We start from the raw sequence: 21,485 nt of genomic DNA, 5'->3' as shown, positions 1-21,485 counted from the left end.
CTCAGATATTGACAGGCATTGATCAGATCCCCTCTCAGCCTTCTACTCTCCAGACCAAACAGCCCCAGGTCTCTCAGTCTTTCTTCACAGCGGACATGTTCAGATGCCCCAGGCTTTCTTGTAGCTCTCCATTGAACTCTCTCCAGTAGATCTCTGTCTCTCTTGAATTGAGAAGCCCCACACTGGACACAATATTTCAGGTATGGTCTCACCAGGGCACAGCAGCATGCAGATGTTTAGGTCTGCCACAACAGAGATGGAAACCCTCTAGGCTTCTGGCTCTTGGCCAGTGCCATCACCTCTGCATGTTGATTTGCCTCTTGCTACATCCCCTAAAAAAAAGAGCAGCTCTGTTGTGAGGACAAGCTGAGGGAGCTGGGGTTGTTCAGCCGGGAGAAGAGAAGGCTCCAGGCAGACCTAAGAGCAGCCTGACAGTAGCTGAAGGGAGCTGCAAGAAGGCTGCAGAGGGACTGTTTGCAAAGGCCTGCAGAGACAGGACAAAGAGCAATGGTTTGAAATGAGAGCAGAGCTGTTTTAGATTGGATGTGAGGAACAAGTTCTCTAGCATGAGGATGTTTGAACACTGCAACAGGTTGCTCAGGGAGGGAGTCAAGGCCCCTCTCCTGGAGATATTCAATGTTAGGCTCACCCAGGCCCCAAGCAACCTGCTCTAGTGGAGGATGTCCCTGCTGACTGCAGGGGCGTTGGACTGGATGAGCCTTGGAGGTTCCTTCCAACCCAACCCATTCTATTTAGCACTGCTTGCAAGGCTAGTGAATAAATTCTCAGCAAACACTGTGCTGCCAAGGTAGCTGTTGGTACTCCTGTCAGTGATGTGCTCTCTCTTACACAGTGAAACAAGGCAGAAAGAGGTTAGTTCAACTTCTCTGTATTACAGCATGGAGGGATCCAGCCCCAAATCCTCCCCATCTCCCCTGTTCTTTAGACTTTGAAACTCTTTGTTCTAGGACAAAGTTCTCTGTGTCAAAACTTTCTGACATAGAGCTTGACATTTAACTAAAGCCACTACGTTGTGCTGTTGTCTGACTTCTGGGTTGCCTCTGTTACCAACACAGTGGATTAAGAGACAAGCTGCAAATGGTGCCACCTTTTTTTTTGGGGGGGGGGGAGGGGGGGAAGAGGGGGCTGTAAATCATTACCTGGAGCATTGCTGTGACTTTGGGAGAACTGCAGAGTATTTTGGACTTAGAGAAATACCAACCATGAAGTTTTTGTGTGCCAATTAAAACAGCACAAAAATGTATTCCCTCCATGCTTAGAAGTTGTGAGGATTTCACAAGTGAAAATGCAGCAATCTGACTATAAATAGCAACTTAACTAAAATTAGATGGAACTGGCAGGCTCTGGCCTGTGAATGGGAGCACTGTTAATGTGCTCATCAGGTACTGGAAGGGCTCCAAATCTGACAAGGCATCCTAGGGAACAACTTTATGTGCCTGGAAAAATGAACAGGCTGAGGATAAAGAACTTGTTCCTCACATCCAATCTAAATATGCTCTTCTCTCATTTCAAACCACTGCCCTCATCTTGTCTCTGCAAGCCTTTGCAGATAGTCTTTCTGCAGCCTTCTTGCAGCCCCCTTCAGCTACTGTCAGGCTGCTCTTAGGTCTGCCTGGAGCCTTCTCCTCTCCAGGTTGAACAACCCCAGCTCTCTCAGCCTGTCCTCATAGCAGAGCTCCAGTGCCCTGGACTGGCTCTTCTCTGGGCCTGCTCCTTCAGGTCCATGTCCGTCCTGTGTTGAGGGTTTCAGAGCTGGACACATCACTGCAGATGAAGTCTCACCAAAGTGAAGCTACTGAACAGTGAATAAAAGCATGAGTTGATGTTACTTCAGGTACTGGTACTAATCTGCTGCCTGTTCCCTTGCTGTGGAAAGAACTAAAATACTGTTTGGCCATCTCCAGTTTAGGGTAGACTCGATGGCATGGAAAGTACCATGATGGTCACAAAACAGTAGAGAAGTGTCAGCTGCACAGATGATACACACTGACCTTCTTTCTACATGTAGCACCACTTAACCACAGCCACTCCTGCACCTGCTCTCCATCAGCCAACACTTCCTTAGAGAGCTTTTGTTTTCCCCTAAAAAAATGGAGATACTTCATGCAAAGGCACCTTGAGGCTACACTGTACCTCCACAAGGGAAGTCAGAGCAGCTGATGAATTGTGAATTTACACCAAGCTTACTGCACAGTGTCTCTCAGTGTTGATAAACCATTAGTTCTCATCAGTTTAATTCACTTTGAGCAGGAATTAAGATAATTATGGCCATCTGACTCCTAAATGAGGGTCTACAGAGAAATTAGAGGTGCTTGAATTAGATTCACTTTGAATTCACATCTTTTTTTGCTAATTCACTTTGGCATCTTGTGTAGAGGGAGTCCTTGGATGTATTTGGCTCGAGTCACAACAACTTTAAGGTAAAGGAGGAGATGTTGAACCAGTCCCAACAGAGAGAAGAAAATCTGTTATTCAGAGGCTTCTAAATGATAAATAGTACAGATTTTTTTCTGTTTAATAGAAAACAGGATCACAAAATTGTTTGGGCTGGAAGGGTCCTCCAAAGGTCACCTAGCCCAACCCCTCTGCAGTCAACAGGGACATCCTTCACTAGAGCAGGTTGTTCAGCAAAAAAAACATATGAATGGTTCAAACATAAAAAGATGTTTAAATATCACTAAGATAATTTACTGTGTGGTGTTTTTTTAAATGAGAAGCATTAAACAGTCTAGTATTTGGTTTGTGCCGTTCTCAAATAAGCACTTGTCAGCTATAAGGAAAGCACAAATATAGCCCTATTATGTCCCAGTTCCTCCAGTCATGTAAACAGGCTACAATATTCTATATTTACAGAACTCATATATATCTGTATTGCCTTATTTTTAATGTACACAGTTATTTGAGTCATAGATCTCATTTAATTTTCATTCTAGGCTCAGGAAGTCAGAGTAGGTTATTGCAACTCCAATTAAAGAGAATAAAAGACTCTTTAAAACTCCAGTGCCCCACAGATTTGCCACCATCACATTAAAAAGAACACATCAGTGGGCTGAAGACTTCACAAAGCTGTCATGGAAAAGCAGGTTTAACCTTAGCTTGCAGATAATGTTTTCAGCTTAGGAGAAAGTTTGTGTTAACTAGCTCTTTGAAAGTTAATCCTACTGGGCTAAAACCAAGACTCATGGAAGGGATTTAATATTTGGATTAACCACTTGATTAGAAAGGTTATGACCTTTGTTTATGGAATAGCTTCTATATTTGTAGCCCAATAGGAATGAAAGCTTTGATGTACAGAATGCTGATGGTGAAGTATGCATGAGAACAGGCTGAGGGAGCTGGGGTTGTTCAGCCTAGAGAAGACTCTGGGGGGACCTTAGAGCTGCCTTCCAATAGCTGAAGGGATCTTACAGGATGACTGCAGAGGGACTTTGCCCATGGGTATCTAGAGACAGGGCATGGGGGAATGGTTTGAAGCTGAGCGAGAGTAGGTTTAGACTGGATCTTATAAAGAAGTTCTTCAGTGTGAGGGTGCTGAGACTCTGGAATAGGCTGCCCAGGGAGGTTGCAGATCCCTCGTCCCTGAGGATGTTGAAGGCCTTGAACAGCAGAGTCGAGTTGAGAGGTGTCCCTACCCATGGTGGGGAGGTTGGGGCAGATGATCTCCCTTCCTTCCAGCTTGAGCCACTGTAGGATTCTATGATCTGTGTCAGCTGAGGTGGAATAAACTCTAATGAAGATTGCAGTGTGCTTGTTGAATAACTACATGTGCACAGTGGGGAAGCAACCAAAGTGGTAAACTATCAAAAACTGCCTTTGTGAGGTTATAAAACCTGTGATACTGCTGTATTTCTTTTGGAAAACCTTTTCCCAGAAGAGCGTGCACACTCTTCATGCACATAGCAATGAACTGAAGGTTCCAGAAGGAACATGTCAGAAGCAAAAATACTCTGGATTCTGAACTGGGATCTCAACAGATCCTCCCTTTTATACCAACTGTGCTTTGCAGTATCTGTGAGATAGCTGCCACTAGATGTCAGGTGGTTGTCATTCCCCTTTTGGTATGATTAATAGCCATCAGTACTATGCAGTTTGAAAGTAGGCTCACTGCAAACAGCCTAAATTCATCCCCTTGTTTATATGTGAATATAAATACAAATTAGTGCAAAGAGAAATTGTGAATTGAACGTGGAGCTTATTTATTTTTGTTCAGATCAGAACACATTAAATTCAGTTGGATTTCTGGGTAAGACATCTGTAGGATTTAGTGTGTTTTCTGCAAAAAAGACATTTCCCAACGTGCAAAGAAATATTTCACAGAATCACAGCATGGTAGAGGTTGGAAAAGACCTCTGGAGATCACTGAGTCCAACCCACCCTGCCAAAGAAGAGTCAACTAAAAAAGGTCACATTCATTGATTGGAGTTATTGCTCTAACAGAAAATAAGGCAGCTGCAGTCTACACACCAGTAATGATGTTAATCATTGTTAGATGCAGTACTTGCACTGTTTGAACGTCTACCTCTGACAACAGACTGAGGGAGCTGGGGCTCTTTAGCTTGCAGCATAGGAGCTTGAGGGCTGCCTTCATTCAATGTTGATAAAGATGTGCAGGGCAGTGTCAGGAGGATGGAGCTAGGTTCTGCTCAGGGATGTCCAGTGACAGGACAAGGGGCAACAGAGGCAAACTGTAGCAGAGGAGGTTCCACAGGCATAGAAGTGAAAGCTTTGACTGTGAGAGTGATAGAGCTCTGGAGCAGTGAATAAAACAAAAGGTAGTTTCCTACATTGACTCAAGAGCATTGCAGAGACAGGTAGAGAGAGGTATCAGGTACTTCATCTTCAAAGAGCAAACACAGTTTTAAATGGAATACAGAAGGAAAGGGAACACAGATGTCTGACCAAATTAGCTGTCAGTATGTTAATGTAAAAAAGGCAGTGTCAGACTTTCAGCTTCAGAGGTATTTCGCTGCAGCTGAGTGAGGGTCCAGAGGAGGCCACAAAGATGATCCAAGGGCTGGAGAGCTGGGGTTGTTCAGCCTGGAGAAGAGAAGACTCTGGGGGGACCTTAGAGCTGCCTGCCAATACCTGAAGGGATTCTACAGGAAGGCTGCAGAAGGACTTTTCCTGAGGGTGTCTAGGACAAGACAAGGGGGAATGGCTTGAAGCTGAGGGAGAGCAGAGTTAGATTGGATCTAGGGAAGAAGTTCTTCAGTGTGAGGGTGCTGAGACTCTGGAATAGGCTGCCCAGGGAGGTTCTGGCTGCCTCTTCCTTGGAGGTGCTGGAGGCCAGATTGGATGAGGCCTTGAGCAGCCAAGTTACACTACCTTGTATAAAAAGAAGAATGTAGAAATACTTGGGTATTTTTATACAGGCTCATAACACAGAATCATAGAATGGTCTGGCTTGGAAGGGACCTCCCAAGGTCATCCAGTCCACCCTGCCCTGCAGTCAGTAGGGGCATTCTCAACTAGACCAGGTTGCCAAGAGCTCTAATGTAACATAATGATTTTCTCAGCAAGGCTCTGAAGTTCGTAAGAACAACTTCGTTTGTTAAAATGTTACTTAAATCAACTAACTAAACCAGCACAAGGTGGTGACATCACTGCAATTGCATCTAGCTCTGCAGAGCTCCACCTATGCTGTTGCACGCCCAGCACCACATCTCCATAGGGATCCTCATTAAAAGATCTTCTGGTGATGCCATCTATAGGTCCATGGTATGCAGCAGCCTGTGCAATAGTTATTTAGTCGGCAGCCTGCAGTCAGTTTGAAACACGTGCAGATTGCATCCAGCTGGTTAATGATGCTTCTTAAAGGACCAAAACAGCACAGCAGAAGGAAAGAAACTCCCACTCAGCCTTTTCCTTCATTAAACCATTCTTATGCCATGCTCCTCTGCCACCTATCTGCTCAACAGCGAGTTAGCTTGGGTTTTATAGAGAAGATTAAAAGTCATCTTTGCTCTCTTTCCTTTGGTAAGTAAAACAGGAGGGTTCAGCAAGTCTTCAGAAACCATTCAGTAGTACAAAGAAAGCTGTAAGCTGCCTGAATGCAGCCCTTTGAATGCGTGCTAATCAGCCGCCAGCATCACTGCCATCCCAGCACTTCGAACTTCTGGGTTTGCTGGCTCTTTGCTGGGGACACTTTCCCCCAGGAAAACCTGGAGTGAATCCAGCTTCTGGTTAAAATGCATTGCCTCCGATATGCACCATATCAACACAGTGTGAACTGCAAAGAGATGCTCTTGAAAGCTTACTCTTCACTACCTTTCAGAACACAGACAGTTCTCTTACAAAGACTTCTGCGGCAGGCACAGCAATTGTTGTGCATGTCCCTAAGCACAGTCCTTTATTCTTTGTCATCTCTGTGTTTTAAAAAGGTGCACCAGGTGTGTTTGAAATGCACAGTTTGAGTCTGTGATGCACTCTACCTCCATGCATTACTGCAGGAGCCTTGGTGCAATGTTTTAGAATCCTGCTAGGATGAGGAAGTGATTTTATCACTGAAAAAAGAAATGTGTGTCAATTCTGAATTTCAGAGAGGCTAAACCTTATTATCAACTAAAGAAACGCCATCATTTATCAAAGAGGCAGCTTTTAAAGGCCCTTACTCTCTTCTCAAGACAGTTATTCTCTTCTTGGGGGTGCTGGTGGATAAGAAGCTGGACATGAGTGAACAGTGTGTGCTTGGAGCTCAGAAGGCCAATGGCAGCCTGGGCTGTATCAAAAGCAGCATGGCCATAGATGGAGAGAGTAGATTCTGCCACTTTGCTCTACTCTGATGAGACCTCACCTGCAGTGTTGTGTCCAGCTCTGGAGCCCTCAGCACAGGCAGGGCATGGACCTGAAGGAGCAGGGCCAGAGGAGGGCCACAAAATGATCAGGCAGTTGAAACACCTCTGCTACAAGGACAGGATAATGGAGCTGGGGAGAGTCCAGCCTGGAGAAGAGAAGGCTCCAGGCACAACTAAGAGCAATCTGCCAGTACCTGAAGGGTCCAAGAGGGCTGCAGAGGGACTGTTTGCAAAGGCCTACAGTGACAGGATGAGGTCAATGCTTTAAAATGAGAGCAGAGTAGATTTAGGTTGGATGTGAGGAACAAATTCTTTAGCATGAGGGTGGTGGAACACTGCTACAGATTGTGCAGAGAGGTAGTTGAGGCCCCATCCCTGCCGATAGACAAGGTTCTTCAGGCTGAACACCCCCAGCTCCCTCAGCCTGTCCGCATAGCAGAAATGCTCCAGCCCCCTGATCATGGCCCTTCTCCATCAGGTCCATGTTCTTCCTATGTGGAAGGCTCCAGAGCTGGACATAGTACTGGAGGTGAGGTCTCACCAGAGCAGAGCAAAGTGGCAGAATCCCCTCTCCCCATCTGTTTGCCACACTTCAGCTATGAGCTATGTACTGTGCTCATAGACAAATTCTGAATCGTGTCAGAGATTTTAAGTATATTCTATTAAATACTAATAGCCACAGCTACCTGGGCATGGTGATTTCCTGGACTCTCAGAAAGGAACACAAGAATGATTTTAAGATTGCAGAAGCTGTATCAAGACATTAAATTCACTTGGCTCCAGCTTCAGTGTCTAAACATGGGGAGACTGTATGCTAAGTTTCTTTGTGCTGGAGCATAGAAGTCTCCCCTCTCTTCAGGAGACAGATATGCTCGTTTTTATTTCTGGGGATTATGAGTCAGCAAAGTGTACTGTAGGTTCAGAACATCTTTCAGGGTCTGGCCCAATATGTAAACCTGAAAACAGTATCAGAGATGGTTTGTTGCCTTTTTTTTCCCTGCTACAAAAGCCTTTTTGGTGATTTCAGGAGAAAGAATGAATATTGTAAAGCCTGGAGTATCAGTCAGGTGGATTAGGAATGTGGAAGAACTGTGTTTCTTTGAGACCTGGGGGGTTATTTTTTGTAGCAGAAGTCTTTTTTCATCCTTGTTCAAAGCATGGATATTCTCCCAGGCATCAGAACAGAAAAAGAGTTCAAGCTGGTCCAGTGTTCTTCTAGTCTCTCCACATTGTTTTTAACATGGCTTGATGCAACCTAATCATTGGTACAAAAGTCCACAGTTGCTCAATGTCTGCTTACTTCATGCAAATATTTTTATCATGCTAGAACCATTACTTTAGAGGATGGCATAATTGGCCTGTTACTATTTTAGACCAGATGCTGGTCATGTGAAACTATTTGCAGAGTACCACAGAAAACTACTTTGTGGTTTGCTAAAACTGGATTTAGGGTTTGCTTTAGTGGGTTTTGATGGCTAAGCTGCACAGATTCTGCTGTCTGTGCCATACAGCTTTGTCTGCTTCTGAGAACATACTTAGAAGAGGCATTACAATGTTTTGATCTTGTCAGATAGGTATTTAAACAGAGAGTGGACTCTTTTTAAGGTTCAAAAGGTTTGGGGGGGCTGGGGTGGTAATTCTGTATTTGTAGAGACAAAATATTATTAGGAATAAAGAAATGTCAGTTTAAGGGAAATCACCCATTGGTATTCTGGTAGTTTTGCTGTGTTGACCACTGATACTTTATGATAATGGTATGAGAAGAAGATGAGAAGATAATTTTGGTGCTTGTTAATGTTTTTAAGTAAGTTTTTGGTTTTGTCTCTCTTCTGTACCAGTGAATCTGGCAAAGCAGAACTAATCAGACTAATCTCACAGAAGCCCTGAAGAAAGAGATGAAGCTTAGTCAATTTGCTCAATTGCTCACATGGTATGGGATGAACAGGTTGCATAGATTAAAGGGCAACAGTTTTGATAACAATCCTGCCTGTAGGCTTCACTCAAAGTTCTTCACTGTCAGCAAAGTACAATATGAAGGTATCTGTTTCTTTCCTCCATGATGTCTCTGCATCCAGTACATCTCAGCAGTACATAATTTTCTGTTTCCTTATATCAGTTTCCAACTGCTGAGCCCAAATCCATAGAAACCAGTGAATCATGCTAAGTTCGAAGTGGCATTCACAGAACATAGCTGCTGTGTCAAGCCTACATCACACCCTTTATTGGAACCCTTGTATGTAGCACTTTGCTACAAGTGAGTTGAGATCAGCTCTGAAGAAAGAGACTTGGGGGTCTTGATTGCTGAGAAGCTCCCCATAAGCCAGCAGTGCCTTCATGCAGTCCAGAAGGCAGCCCTGTGCTGGGTTGCATCTAGAGGAGTGTAGCCAGCAGAGGAAGAGAGGGGATTCTGCCCCTTGACTCTGCTCTGCTGAGACCTCACTTCCAATCCTGCCTCTAGTTCTGGTGTCCACAGCAGAAGAAGGACACAGAGCTGGTGGAGTGAGACAAGAGGAGGCCACAAAGGTGACCCAAAGGCTGAAGCACCTCTGCTATGAGGACAGGCTGAGGGAGCTGGGGTTGTTCAGCCTGGAGGAGAGAATACTCTGAGGAGACCTTAGAGCTGCCTTCCAATAGCTGAAGGGATTCTCCAGGAAGGCTGCAGAGGGACTTTTCCTGAGGGTGTCTAGAGACAGGACAAGTGGGAATGGTTTGAAGCCAAGGGAGCACAGGGTTAGACTGGATCTTAGGAAGTTCTTTGGTAGGAGGGTGGTGAAACTCTGGAATAGGCTTCCCAGGGAGGTTGTGTCTGCCTCCTCCCCAGGGGTGGTGATGGCTAGGCTGGATGAGGCCTTTAGTCTAGCTGAGAGGTGTCCCTGCCCATGTTGGGGAGGTTGGAGTAGAAGAGCTGTGAGGTGCCTTCCAACCTAAGCCATTCTATGATGATTCTGTGATAAGCCCAGTGAATAAAGGTGAGGCTTCATATCCCAGAGGATTTTTGAAAAATAAGTTTTAATTCTGATGGAGCAACAAAGCCTTGGATTTGAACTACCTAATTGTTATGAGCCACATGATGACTTGTGATCAGGAATGGAAACTTAACATCAAATGTCATCAAACATATTTGCTCAATAATCTTTTTGGTATCCAGGAGCTTATCAGAAAGCTGTTATCAGGTACAGGCTGCTCTGAGTACAACCTGTTGTTTCTCTCTGGAACAGGGATCTGCTCAGCCATCCAAATGCAGAAAGCTGCTAACAGAGGTATATTGCAAGAAGCATTCACTATCAAGTTTTCATGTGTATTTTGTATTATCAAACTTCTCTTTTAATGTGGGGCTTTGCCCCTTCACTACCTAGTAACTCTACCTGGAGGCTATTTAGTGAACAGCCTTGCTGGGCTCAGACCCATTGGCCACTACAGACCATTGTTTACAGAAGAGAAAAGCAGGGCACCAGATTAGCAACCAAACCTAAACCTGATTTCAAAGTACAATCCCTGGTAGTGCAATACACATCTTTCAGCTTTATGGCCATGACGAAAAATAGGCTTATCCTAAGGCAGCCTAACTTTCCTGAACCATGTGGACAAACAACATGTGAAAACCTTCCAGAAGAAAACACTGTATCTAGGGATTAAAGGTAATGTAAATCTGACCAGATTCATTTAACAGTTGAAGGTGTATTGCTCAAACAAAACACCAGTAGGATTATACACACACACACATAATCAAAGGCAAAGTTTCTATTTCTGGAGCAAAAAAAAAACCCCAAGCAAACTGTAAGATCTAGAAACAGAAAAAAAATGCTAGCTGAGCCAACTGGGTTCTTCTAGGAATTAGGAATTAAAACAAAAATAGTCAGCATTGCATTAATATTTCTAATCAGAGGTTGAGTTTGTATTAAGTGCAGTTTGATTCCAATATCCCACTCTATTTATTTCATGTATAGTCTACCATTATTTGCTTAATAATACTTAATATTGTTCCTGGGATTCATAGTAAGATAGTGACTGATTTGAGTCTTTAAGAGCAAATGGAAGCTGTTAAACTGTCTTAGGGTCTTTAGCTAGGCAAAGAATACTTTACAAAATTAAGTGAAACAAGATTTTAGCATAATGATGTTGATAGCAGTCAATGGAGAGTTGAGTAAATAAAAAAGGGGAAAAAAGCTTGCAAAAGAAATAGGACTTTAAGAACTGATCTAAAAACATCAGGAAAGGACAGTGAGTGATTGTTAAGAGAGATATTGCCCCAGTCGAGGAGTTTGAAGATAATGGGAGAAGAAAAGAGGACTAAAATTGGTGCTGTGGAAAACCAACTGAGCCAATACTGATTTCAGCCACTCCTTGATCTATTTTTAAATATCCAAAGCCAGTAGCCTTTACCACCTTTTCCCAAGGTGTGGTTTAACAAACAACTGAACTGATGTAATATCTCACAGCTGCAAGGGGGAAGATCTCACTTCTTCCTGCCCTCTCCTCATCCTTGTACCTGCTCTGGTGTTCAGTGGCTCCTGGCTGAGTCAGTGCAACTTACTAACCCACAGAAAACTATCCAGCCTTTTTGGCAAGTTACTGGGTCAAGTTTTGGCTCATCAGGGTGTTGAAAAATACCAAAGCCTAAAGAAGGTAAATGGTGAAGCCTATGCCTGAAGGACCCAGGGGTAGGAGGAGGGAAAGGGGTTTTCTGTTTTCTTCAGTGTTGAGTATCTACACCAACACTACGCTGCTAACACAGTGCTGTATAACTGTGCTGCTAGAAAATGCACTGCTGTTGCCTTGCAGCATCTTGGTTTGAAGATTTCTTCTGGTCTTCGTTTCCAGTCCTAAGGTTAGTCTGTAACTTTACCCTTAGGAAGCAAAAAAAAAAAAGATGCATTTTTGCTTGGCTTGGCTTTGTTTTCACTTAGACCAAAGTGCTTGTCTTAGAGCACAGTAATATGTAATAGTTAATCTAACTGTAACATCTGAAGTGGAGAGACAGTACTTGTAATTCTACCACCAAGTAATTAGGTGATGTCAGCACACTCACACCCTTGGTTAATCTAGCCTCATTTATCCCTTAATAACATAACTGTGCCTTGCCTTCAGCTCATTTTGCTCAGTGGCAGCAGAAGCTCCCTCTGTGCATGTTGCATTAAAGGCTTTCTGTGCCTGTGTGTGACGACAGAGCCGCTGACATGCGGAAGAGTGACAGGGCTCTTTATCTTTTGCAGGCAGACTCCCAGAACGTAAACATTTCAGGAGGAGACATATGGGGTAGGTATGCAGACAAGGTTAAATAGAAAGAAACTGGAGGCATCCTGAACTATGTGAGTTCCTTTGAAAATCCCAGTCTGAGCGTCAGACAAAACTTTGTCATGCTGAACCCCCAGGATAAGCAGCAACTGTTGTGCCTTCTTCAGCAAGGATTTGCAGGGCTATACACAGAGGAATTAGGTAATCTAAGAAACTGGGAGCAGGAGTCAATACAGATGCAAAATTCTATTGTATATTCTAATTAAACATTCTTGTACGATACTCCTTGGTATCATACAGGGAAGAGCCACTTTGGGCCTGGGGAACCTTTGGGGTCTCCAGCTATGGCTGGAGCAGGGAACCCAGACAAGAAGCGTATGCACACCCTGAGAGGCAGGCAGCTGGCGGGCGAGGGGGCAGCTTTTGAATACCTGCTTCTTGACTTTCAAGCATTATGAATTTTGCCTGCCCATTTCTAAAGCCAAGTGTGGCAGTAGGCTGAATATTACCTCAAGCCATAAACAGGTGGTAAAAAAGAGAAAAAGGAGTGTAATTAATAATTGAAAAACTAGTTTTTTCAGTGGGGGAAAAACAGTTAAACACTAAACATCTGGTGACACCAGCATGCAGAAAAGCAGGCTTCTAAGGCCTGGTACTTATAGAAGTGCTTGCTGTTGCCTTTTTTAAATCATACATCCAGATTTTTTTATTCTGGGTTTTGCTGCATTTGGAGTGAATTAAATGCTCTGAGAAAAGAAGGTTTCTTTGTGTCTTTTTTTTTTTTTTTAAGCTGGCAAGACATTAACTCAGGGATTATTATTATTAGGAGAAAATAAGTTTGGAAAATATGCTGAATATTGTAAATGTTCTAGGAAAGCACTGGCAAGCATGCTGGATTTGCATCCAGCTCTGAACACAACAATGTTTTTCTTACAGGTTCAGTATCAAACTATTTCCAGGAGGTTTCCAGAAGTGAATAGTGCATTTCAGTCACAGCTTCACTAGAGAGAGGTCTAGCTGCATAAGGATCTGTCATGTACAATTTTGTTTACTTCTGCCTGTTTGCTAACCCCTAATTTTCAGTGAGTCACAGTATTTTTACTACCATGCTATCCATTCCATAGGCTTTAACACGCTCTTCTACTTAATCATTAACAAAGTCCAAAGATATCCATCCCTATCCCACACATATCTTTCAACTAAACACAGCTCCAAAACCTCTTCTTATTTAAAATTATTCTTTATGGTTGGGATAAATATAGTATTAGTAGCTGATGCTTTTGTGTTGCTGAAATGTCATCCTTCCCAAATTCTGCAAGCTTGGAAGGCTTCCAGCTCCTGCCGCTGTTTACATTTCTTATGACCGAACAACCAGGACTTGCCCATGCTGTGGTCCTACAGATATCTCATGAGCTTTGCTCCTCATGATCTATTCAAAAATCACCTTCTTTTCCAGGATTCCTTATAGCCATCCTCTAGCTAAGATAAGCCATTTTCCTTATCACTCATATCACTCCCTACAGTCATCTCTGTTTCTTTGATCAGGCTTGACTGTGATTTGCTGTCAGGCTAATTTCAGAAGTAGCACATATGGAAGGGATTCAGCCAGCAATCCTTCACCACAACATGCCATCTCTCCAAGGCAGGGGGCTTGTGCAGTGAACTGGATCAGGAAATCAGTGTTGATTCTTTCCACTCTTTTTTCAGTCTAACTGGTCCCCTGCTCTGGTTCACAGCATGGGCTGGCAATGAGGTGGAGTGGAGACAATTGAAGAGTGGCGCAGTATTGCATGAGGATAAAAAAGTTGGAAGTGGGTGTTGGGATGTTTCTGAGGCCATAGGATCAGAAAACTCTGACCTTTCTGCTGCTGGGGTGAGATGAGTCTCCCCCAGTTTCTAGCAAGTAATGGACTTATTGATATACCTCACAGCACAGTAAATCTGCTTGTGTTTTCAAGTCTCATCTGATCTCTCTCTTCTGTGTTGTTTAATGTCTTGCTTGAAAATTGTTTGATCAAACACTTTAAACAATTTCAGAAGTACATTCTTGCTTTAAAAAAAAACAAACCCAAGCAACTATCCAGGACTGAGTTATGAACAGTTGCTGCTCACACTGCAGAGCTGACCAGTGTAAAGAATAGTGAGAAATACTTGAACAAGGACATGAACAGTCAAAGTGTTAAGGAGAAACTGGTGTCTGCAAAGTAGCAGCCCAAATATATGTATGTTGCTTTTTGTTTTAAAATCTGACTTGTAGATATGCAAGCTCAGAAATGCAATATATGATAGTTCTCCATACAAGACAGCTCTAGCATCTGGTCAGTAATTCAGCTGTGAGCCCTGGAAAAGACTGGGTGTAGTGCAGTGAGTGTTAATCATGGCCTGGAAACAGGATAGGAAAACAGACCAAGCTGAATAGTTACTCAGCTAATTGCTTTGAGTAAGTCTCAGATTTACCCACCCTAGAACCTACACTCAAAACCTTTACTTGACAGTGTGAGACAAATACTTGCCCCTTCTTCAGGGGAAGGAAATGTTAGAGACTTTCAAAACCTGCATTTGCAGTAGTACAAGCAAACAGAAAAAGAAACTGCTGCCATTAAGGTTCTTTAAGGACTGAAAAACTGTGATGAGCTCTGTAAAATGCACTGGAGTGGATACAAAGAACCAGTGCCACCCAGTGTGTATCCTACCTGCTCACCAGGTGCTACCACTCTGAAAGCAGCATGCAGCCTGTACTTCCCCTTTAATTGCCTCGGTGGAAAAAAAAAAGACAAACAAACAGTTTACCTTTAAACGCACCTTCAGAAGTCATTGGACTTTGCACCAAAACAAATATACGTGTACGTTATTCACACTGGCTCTCCTTGGGTGCTCTGGCAATAACAGCTTTTCAAATCACTGGGTCTGCTTGCTAAATAAATGTACTTACAGCTGTGGAGTATGAAGAACTTGATCTGAAGTGCACCTACTTAGTATGGAGGCAAACACAAGTTCCAACTCCAGTTTGACTTTCTGTGCTTGGGTTGAGTTACTTAGAGATGAAAGCACAGCAAGCTGACATTTATGTGGTAAATCTGCATAAGGCAGGAACAAAGGTGCAGAAATTACTAAAGCTTAGATAAAGGCTACAACTAAAGCCAGATAAGAATAAGTAAGTACTGATCAAAGTATGCTGGGAGAATTTACTAGTTACCGTGTAAGCTGATCTAGGCACTCATGGCAGTACCTAAATGCTGCAGAGCTGTATATAGGAGGACACATTTAAAAGAAAACCAAGGAGAATTTGTTAATGACTGTCTTAAAAAAACAACTCACCCTACATTCTTTCTTGCTCCTGTGTCCTAATATGTTATCCTCATATAAAAACTTCTCAGGGAAAGGGCAGATTATTAAAGGACAGTAGAGAGGCCACAGGGAATTATAGCAAAGAAGGATTGTGAGTTGGAAGGAGACATTAGTTGATGTAAATAGTAAAGAGACTTGAGAGTGACAGTAAAAAATAGCTTTAGCTGGAGAGGGGGAAGAGTGAAGGCCAAAAGAGATGTTGCAATAGTCAGCTTATGAATAAGATGAATCACAATTACAGTGGTGATGACAGGGAGAGATCTTAAGTTGCCAAAGAAGAGAATCTCAGTTAAGACAGAGAAAACACCAAATGTGAAACTGAGATTGGGGGGAAAGGGACAAAAAGGACTTCAAGCCTGGATAAGATACTAAAGGGTTGGGTTTTTTTTCTTTGAGATAGGAAATACTCAAATAGTGTTCAGTTCAAAGGACTGGAAATATAAGGATCAACAGATTAAAATGCATTAAGCAATTAGATTCAGAATTAACCAAAGTACATCTATGTCCAAGGATAATAGGGGAAAAAACCCTTCCATATATAGGAGACAACTGTTATGCCTCCAGCCACACCTTGTGGCAAGTCCCACATGCATCAAGGGAAGGACAGAAAAGGCAAAAAACGCCAGTAACAGCATAACAAAACTTCTTCCCAGTTCAAGATACCAAGCAGTGATTTGTTTTCTGCGGCTGTGTAATTTTATTACACTAAATTTAGTTCATTTTTTAGCAGTTCTTGGAGGAAAAAAAAATCCACTACACGTGGCTGAATCTGCTAACAAAGTGTCCAGTGCCAAAAGAGATGTATAGAAAAGGGACTTTACACTGGAAGGAGAAATGATTAAGAAGAGAAAGTAGGGAGTACATGGGAAAGAAAAACACAGTTGAGCTTTCAGAGTAATTGCCTATCTTGAGTTCCTAATTCCACCTGTGGTTCCTGCAGAAAGCTCAAGTGTGGGCTCCCCCTCAGCAAAAAAACCTTCAGGACATACTTGTTTCCCCTGGCTTTCAGTTCACCCTTAATGTGTGAATCCTGCATTACTTGTTCACTGCAAATAGTTTTTCATGAAAGAGGGTTTTTAGTGAACTGGAGAAATGGACTGACAGCAATAGTAACAGTGCATGGGAGAGAACTGTCACATCCAGAAAGTGTCAGTGCAAAAATTCTCAACACTGGTGCTGCCCAGAGTGATGATGACAGCACCAGCATAAAAAGGGTATTGATTATGAGAGAAATTCTAAGCAGTTTGGGTTAAGAAGGGTGAATTCACAAGTTTAAAGCACCCATGTTGTTCTTAGAAAGAGATGTATAGGGACAAGCTGAGAGAGTTTGGGCTGTTCAGCCTGGGGACACCTTAGCAGCCTTCCAGTATCTGAAGGGGGCTACAGGGGAGTTGGGCAGGGACTCATAAAGGCTTCTAATGACAGGATGAGGGGCAATGGTTTCGAGATGGAAGATTTAGTCAGGACATTAAGAAGAAATTATTGATAGTGAGGGTAGTGAGAGACTGGAACAGGTTGCCCAGGGAGCTCATGGATACCCAGGTGTTCACGGCCAGGTTGGATGAGGCCTTGAGCAACCTGGTCTAGTGGAAGATGTCTCAGTCCATGGCAGGGGGGTTGGAACTAAATGGAACTTTAATGTCCCTTCCAACCCAAACCCATTATGATACTGTGGGCAGCTGGAATATTTGGTGCTGACACTGACAAATTGTGAACCACTAGTAAGTAAAGAGTAATGAGCAAAGTAATTCTCAAATACAGATAGAAATTGTCTGAATGACTGAGTCCATGCCTTACATTGATCAGATGGCATAGGAAACATCTCTGACAAATATTACATATGAAGAACAACTTGAATCACTTATTTTGTTGGGAAATACTTTAGATTTAAAACAAACAAACAAACAATTAATCTCATGTCTAAAGAGTTTGATGAAACATTAAACTTGTGCAAACCTGTAACTTGTACCTCGTTTCATCCAGAACCTGTCATACTAAAATGAGGCAAGATGAGCATCATATGATTTATCTTAATATAGTTTCATTTATCACCTTTATAGGTTTGTTCTAATCCAGGAGAGAGACGTGCATCTAAAACCAACTGACCCCCACCAAATCAACCTGCCCTAAAATCAACATCAAAGCAAAGCACCAGGGATGTTTCCTTAGAAAGACTGCTCTGCTGGGACAGAGCTTCAGGATAAAAAGTCAAGACATAAATCTCACAGATTGTAGAATCCTAGAATGGCTTAGGTTGAAAGGGACCTCAGAGATCACCTGCTGCAACTTCCCCACCATGGGCAGGGACACCTCTCGACTAGACTCAGCTGCTCAAGGCCTCATCCAACCTGGCCTTCAACACCCTCAGGGAGGAGGCAGCCACAACCTCCCTGAGAAGCCTATTCCAGAGATTCACCACCCTTGTACTCAACAATGTTTTTCCCAAGATCCAGTCTAACCCTGCTCTCTCTCAGCTTCAAACCATTTTCCCATGTCCTTTCTCTGGACAACCTCAGGAAAAGTCCCTCTGCAGACTTATGGAGGATTTCTTCAGCTACTGGAAGGCAGCTTGAAGGTCCCCCTGGAGTCTTCTCCAGGCTGAACAACCCCAGATCCCTCAGCCTTTCTTCATAGCAGAGGTGCTCCGGCCCTTGGATCATTTTTGTGGCCTCCTCTGGACTTAGTCCAGCAGCATTGTGTCCTTCTTATGCTGGGGACAGGAGAACTGGAGGCAGGATGGGAGGTGAGGTCTCAGCAGAGCAAAATCAAGGTCAGAATCCCCTCTCTTGCCCTGCTGACCACACTCCTCTGGCTGCAGATGAGCACAGGGCTGCCTTCTGGGCTGCCTTTTGGGCTGCAGGAGGGCACTGCTGGCTCATGGGGAGCGTCTCAGCAACCAACACCCCTAAGTCTCTTTCTTCAGAGCTGCTTTCAACCTTCTCTGTATGCAGCCTGGATCTGTGTCTGGGCTTGGCCTGACGCAGATGTAGGACTTCCATGATGACTCAGCGTAAATAAGGCAGATTTTAACTGTCTGTTAAAATCTCTGTCATCAGATCAGCAAGAAAAAACACAGCAAATATTTGAGCATGGGGTCAGCCCACTTACTGTGTTTTACCTATGGTTGGAGGAAGTGGCAAAGGCACTGCTAATACCTGCTAGAAAAGTCTGTTTCCCAGAGTCCTGAATGAGTTTGTGTTGACTTGGATCTGCTCACCTGCTTCCACAGAGTTGTTAGGAGACCTTCCATCATATCTTGCCTTTAAAGAAAGGGAAAGGTGTTTTAGTTTTGGAAAGGAAAACATTTTGTGACAGAAATGCTATACATGACCATGGAGACCTCTGCCAGAGCCAGCTGGCTACTGGAAAGATGGAAAATCAATGACTGCACAAGCCTGGCTGCTTGTTTCACAACTGTCAAGCTGTTAGGCAATAGTAATATGGTTATTGCATATTAATAGAACATAACACTAATTAAAGCTTATTCCAGCTAAAAGCCTAGTAAATAATCTTAAGTTCTGATTCTAAAAGCTGGCACATTTAAATAGCTAATGGATGTTTATGATATTTACTGTGTTGTTAGGATTTGAACTGTGATACAAATTGATGCAATCCAGTTAGCAACCTGCACTTAAAAAGAGCTTTTTGTACCAAAGGAACCACCACAGTCTCCTGGGAAAGATTTGAAATGCAGGGTACCTTCTCCTGCTTCACAGATGCCTTCTGCTACACCAGCCATTTTTATGGACAAAATGTAGGCAGCTTCTTGCCTCTTGCTCTTCCAAAGAGAGCTTAAGGAGCTCTGCTTTGTCTAGAATAACCACAGTCCTCTTCCCTAACCACACTGCAGATGGAGGCTTCTGTGAGTTTGGTTATTAGAGACTGTGGGATGGGGAGCCCACAGCTCATAAATAGGAAACAGCCCACAACTCATTTTAATTTCCAATGAATATTTTGTGTATTTATGGCCTTTGGGATAGCATTAGTGTGTGAGCCAGGACTAGATGAATGAAATATCTCTATGCCTCAGAAAAGCTAGTTGAGCTTGACAGATAGGATAAAGCCTAGACAGCCTGGCGTGCCTCTCACTGGCAACAGCAACGCCCTGGTGTGGTGAATCCCTCAAAATGTGCAAATTCCCAAGGCAGAAGTCTGCAACCATGCCAGGATCTTACTTTTGAGAATTACACTGCCGTGCTTGTACAATGTCACCTCAGGGACTAACAATACAAATACACATGCAAAGAGACTTCCTAAATCCAGCCTGAAAGTTCAGAACAGAAACTCAAACACAAGTGTCCTCACTGTCCACAGCTTCCTTGATAAGCAAAGAGGGAAACTAGTTTTAAAAGCTGATCACACACCCAAAGAAAATCAAGGTGTATTTGTAACTGTACAGAAGCTTAATTTGTTTAGGTATATTCCAGGGAGAAAACATAAGGTGTGAAAGAAAGAAAACCAAACTGAATTAAAAGCTCATCTAGAATCATAAAATCGTAGAATTGTTTTGACTGGAAAAGGCCTCTAGGATCATATGCTCAGATAACATCTTTAATGGAAGTAGCCCCTGATCCTTGTTCTCAGCTGAGCTCTGTTACACACTTGCTGTGGAGAAATAGTGTTAAAACTGGTAACTAACTTTCAAAGTCAGTTGTTTCTTGTAGCTGGAAGTATTAGTTTGATCACGACAGACCTCACAGCTGCATCAGCCTTTGAAAAGTCAGGCTGTGACTGGAGCTGGCTTGGAATAGTCTGGAAAGGCCTTAAAAATTACTTCCTGTCAATATAAGGGCTTTCACCTGCATGTTTTCTGTTAGTACTTGCTTTTATTGGCTTACTCTCAGGCATGCTTTCTGGTGGTTTTTCAGCCTCTACCAGTACTGTTGTTCCTATATGGAGTGCTCCAGTGTAATAAAGGTTGAGAAATACATGGAGTTAAACAGAATCACAAGAGGCACAGAATGGTCTAGGTTGAGAGGGACCTCCACTGGTCATCTACTCCAAGCCCCTCTGCAGTCAGCAGGGACATCCTCCACTAGATCAGGTTGCCCAGAGCCCTGTTGAACCTCACCTTGAATATCCCCAGGGATGGGGCCTCAACTACCTCCCTGGGCAAGCTGTTCTGGTGTTCCACTTTCCTCAAGGTAAATAACTTGTTCCTAACATCCAAGCTAAATCTACTCTTCTCTAATTTGAAGCCACTGCCCCTTCCCTATTGCTACAGGCCTTTGGAAACAGTCCCTCTGTAGCCTTCTTTGGAGGTCCCCTTCAGGTACTGGAAGGCTGCTCTTAGGTCTGATCACAGAATCACAGAACATTAGAGGTTGGAAGGGATCTCTAGAGATCATTAAGTCCAAACCCCTGCCAAAGCAGGATCTCCTAGCATAGTTCACACAGGAATGCATCCAGGTGGGTTTTGAAAGTCTCCAGAGAAGGAGACTCCACAACCTCTCTGGGCAGCCTGCTCCAGGGCTCTGGCACCCTTGCTGTAAGGAAGTTTCTCCTCGTGTTGAGGTGGAACCAGTTTGTACCCATTGCTCCTTGTCTTATTACTGTGCACCACTGAAAATACATTGGCCCACTCACTTGACACCCACCCCTCAGATATTTATAGACATTGATCAGATCCCCTCTCCTCCTTTCCAGACTAAACAGCCTCAGGGCTCTCAGGCTCTATCCATAGGCCAGACGCTTAAGTCCCCATATCATCCTCATGGCTCTCCGATGGACTCTTTCCAGCAGGTTCCTGTTTCTCTTGAACTGGGAAACACAAAACTGGACACACTACTCCAGCTGTGGTCTCACTAGGGCAGAGTAGAAGGAGAACCTCCCTAGACCTGCTGGACACACTTGTCTTGATGCACCCCAGGATGCCACTGGCTTTCTTAGCGACAAGGGCACATTGCTGGCCCATGCAGAACTTGCTGAAAGACCTCATGCTTTGTGTGTGTGTATATATATATATATGTAATTTATATTTGTTTTTCATTTTTATTTCTTAGTTTTCCTCTTAATTTCCTCTTTTTTTTCTCATAGACAGGGGTGACTTGCTTTTCTTCAGCCAACATAGTGAGCCAGTGAAGATGT

General features: G+C 43.4%; 1 long non-coding RNA gene across 1 annotated transcript in view; it reads left to right on the top strand.

Annotated features, from left to right (window-relative positions):
* Nucleotides 1–14,114, top strand: part of LOC135174773 (uncharacterized) — a 30,875-nt gene extending 16,761 nt beyond the window's left edge. Inside the window, exons 3-4 of the long non-coding RNA XR_010302083.1 lie at nt 12,029–12,071; nt 13,758–14,114. This is a non-coding gene — a long non-coding RNA (uncharacterized LOC135174773). The remainder of the gene's footprint in view (nt 1–12,028; nt 12,072–13,757) is intronic.
* Nucleotides 14,115–21,485: the final 7,371 nt, after the last annotated feature.

Source organism: Pogoniulus pusillus, chromosome 4 (genome assembly GCF_015220805.1).
Source record: "Pogoniulus pusillus isolate bPogPus1 chromosome 4, bPogPus1.pri, whole genome shotgun sequence".
Classification (NCBI taxonomy): domain Eukaryota; kingdom Metazoa; phylum Chordata; class Aves; order Piciformes; family Lybiidae; genus Pogoniulus; species Pogoniulus pusillus.
This window is presented reverse-complemented; position numbering and strand designations above follow the sequence as displayed.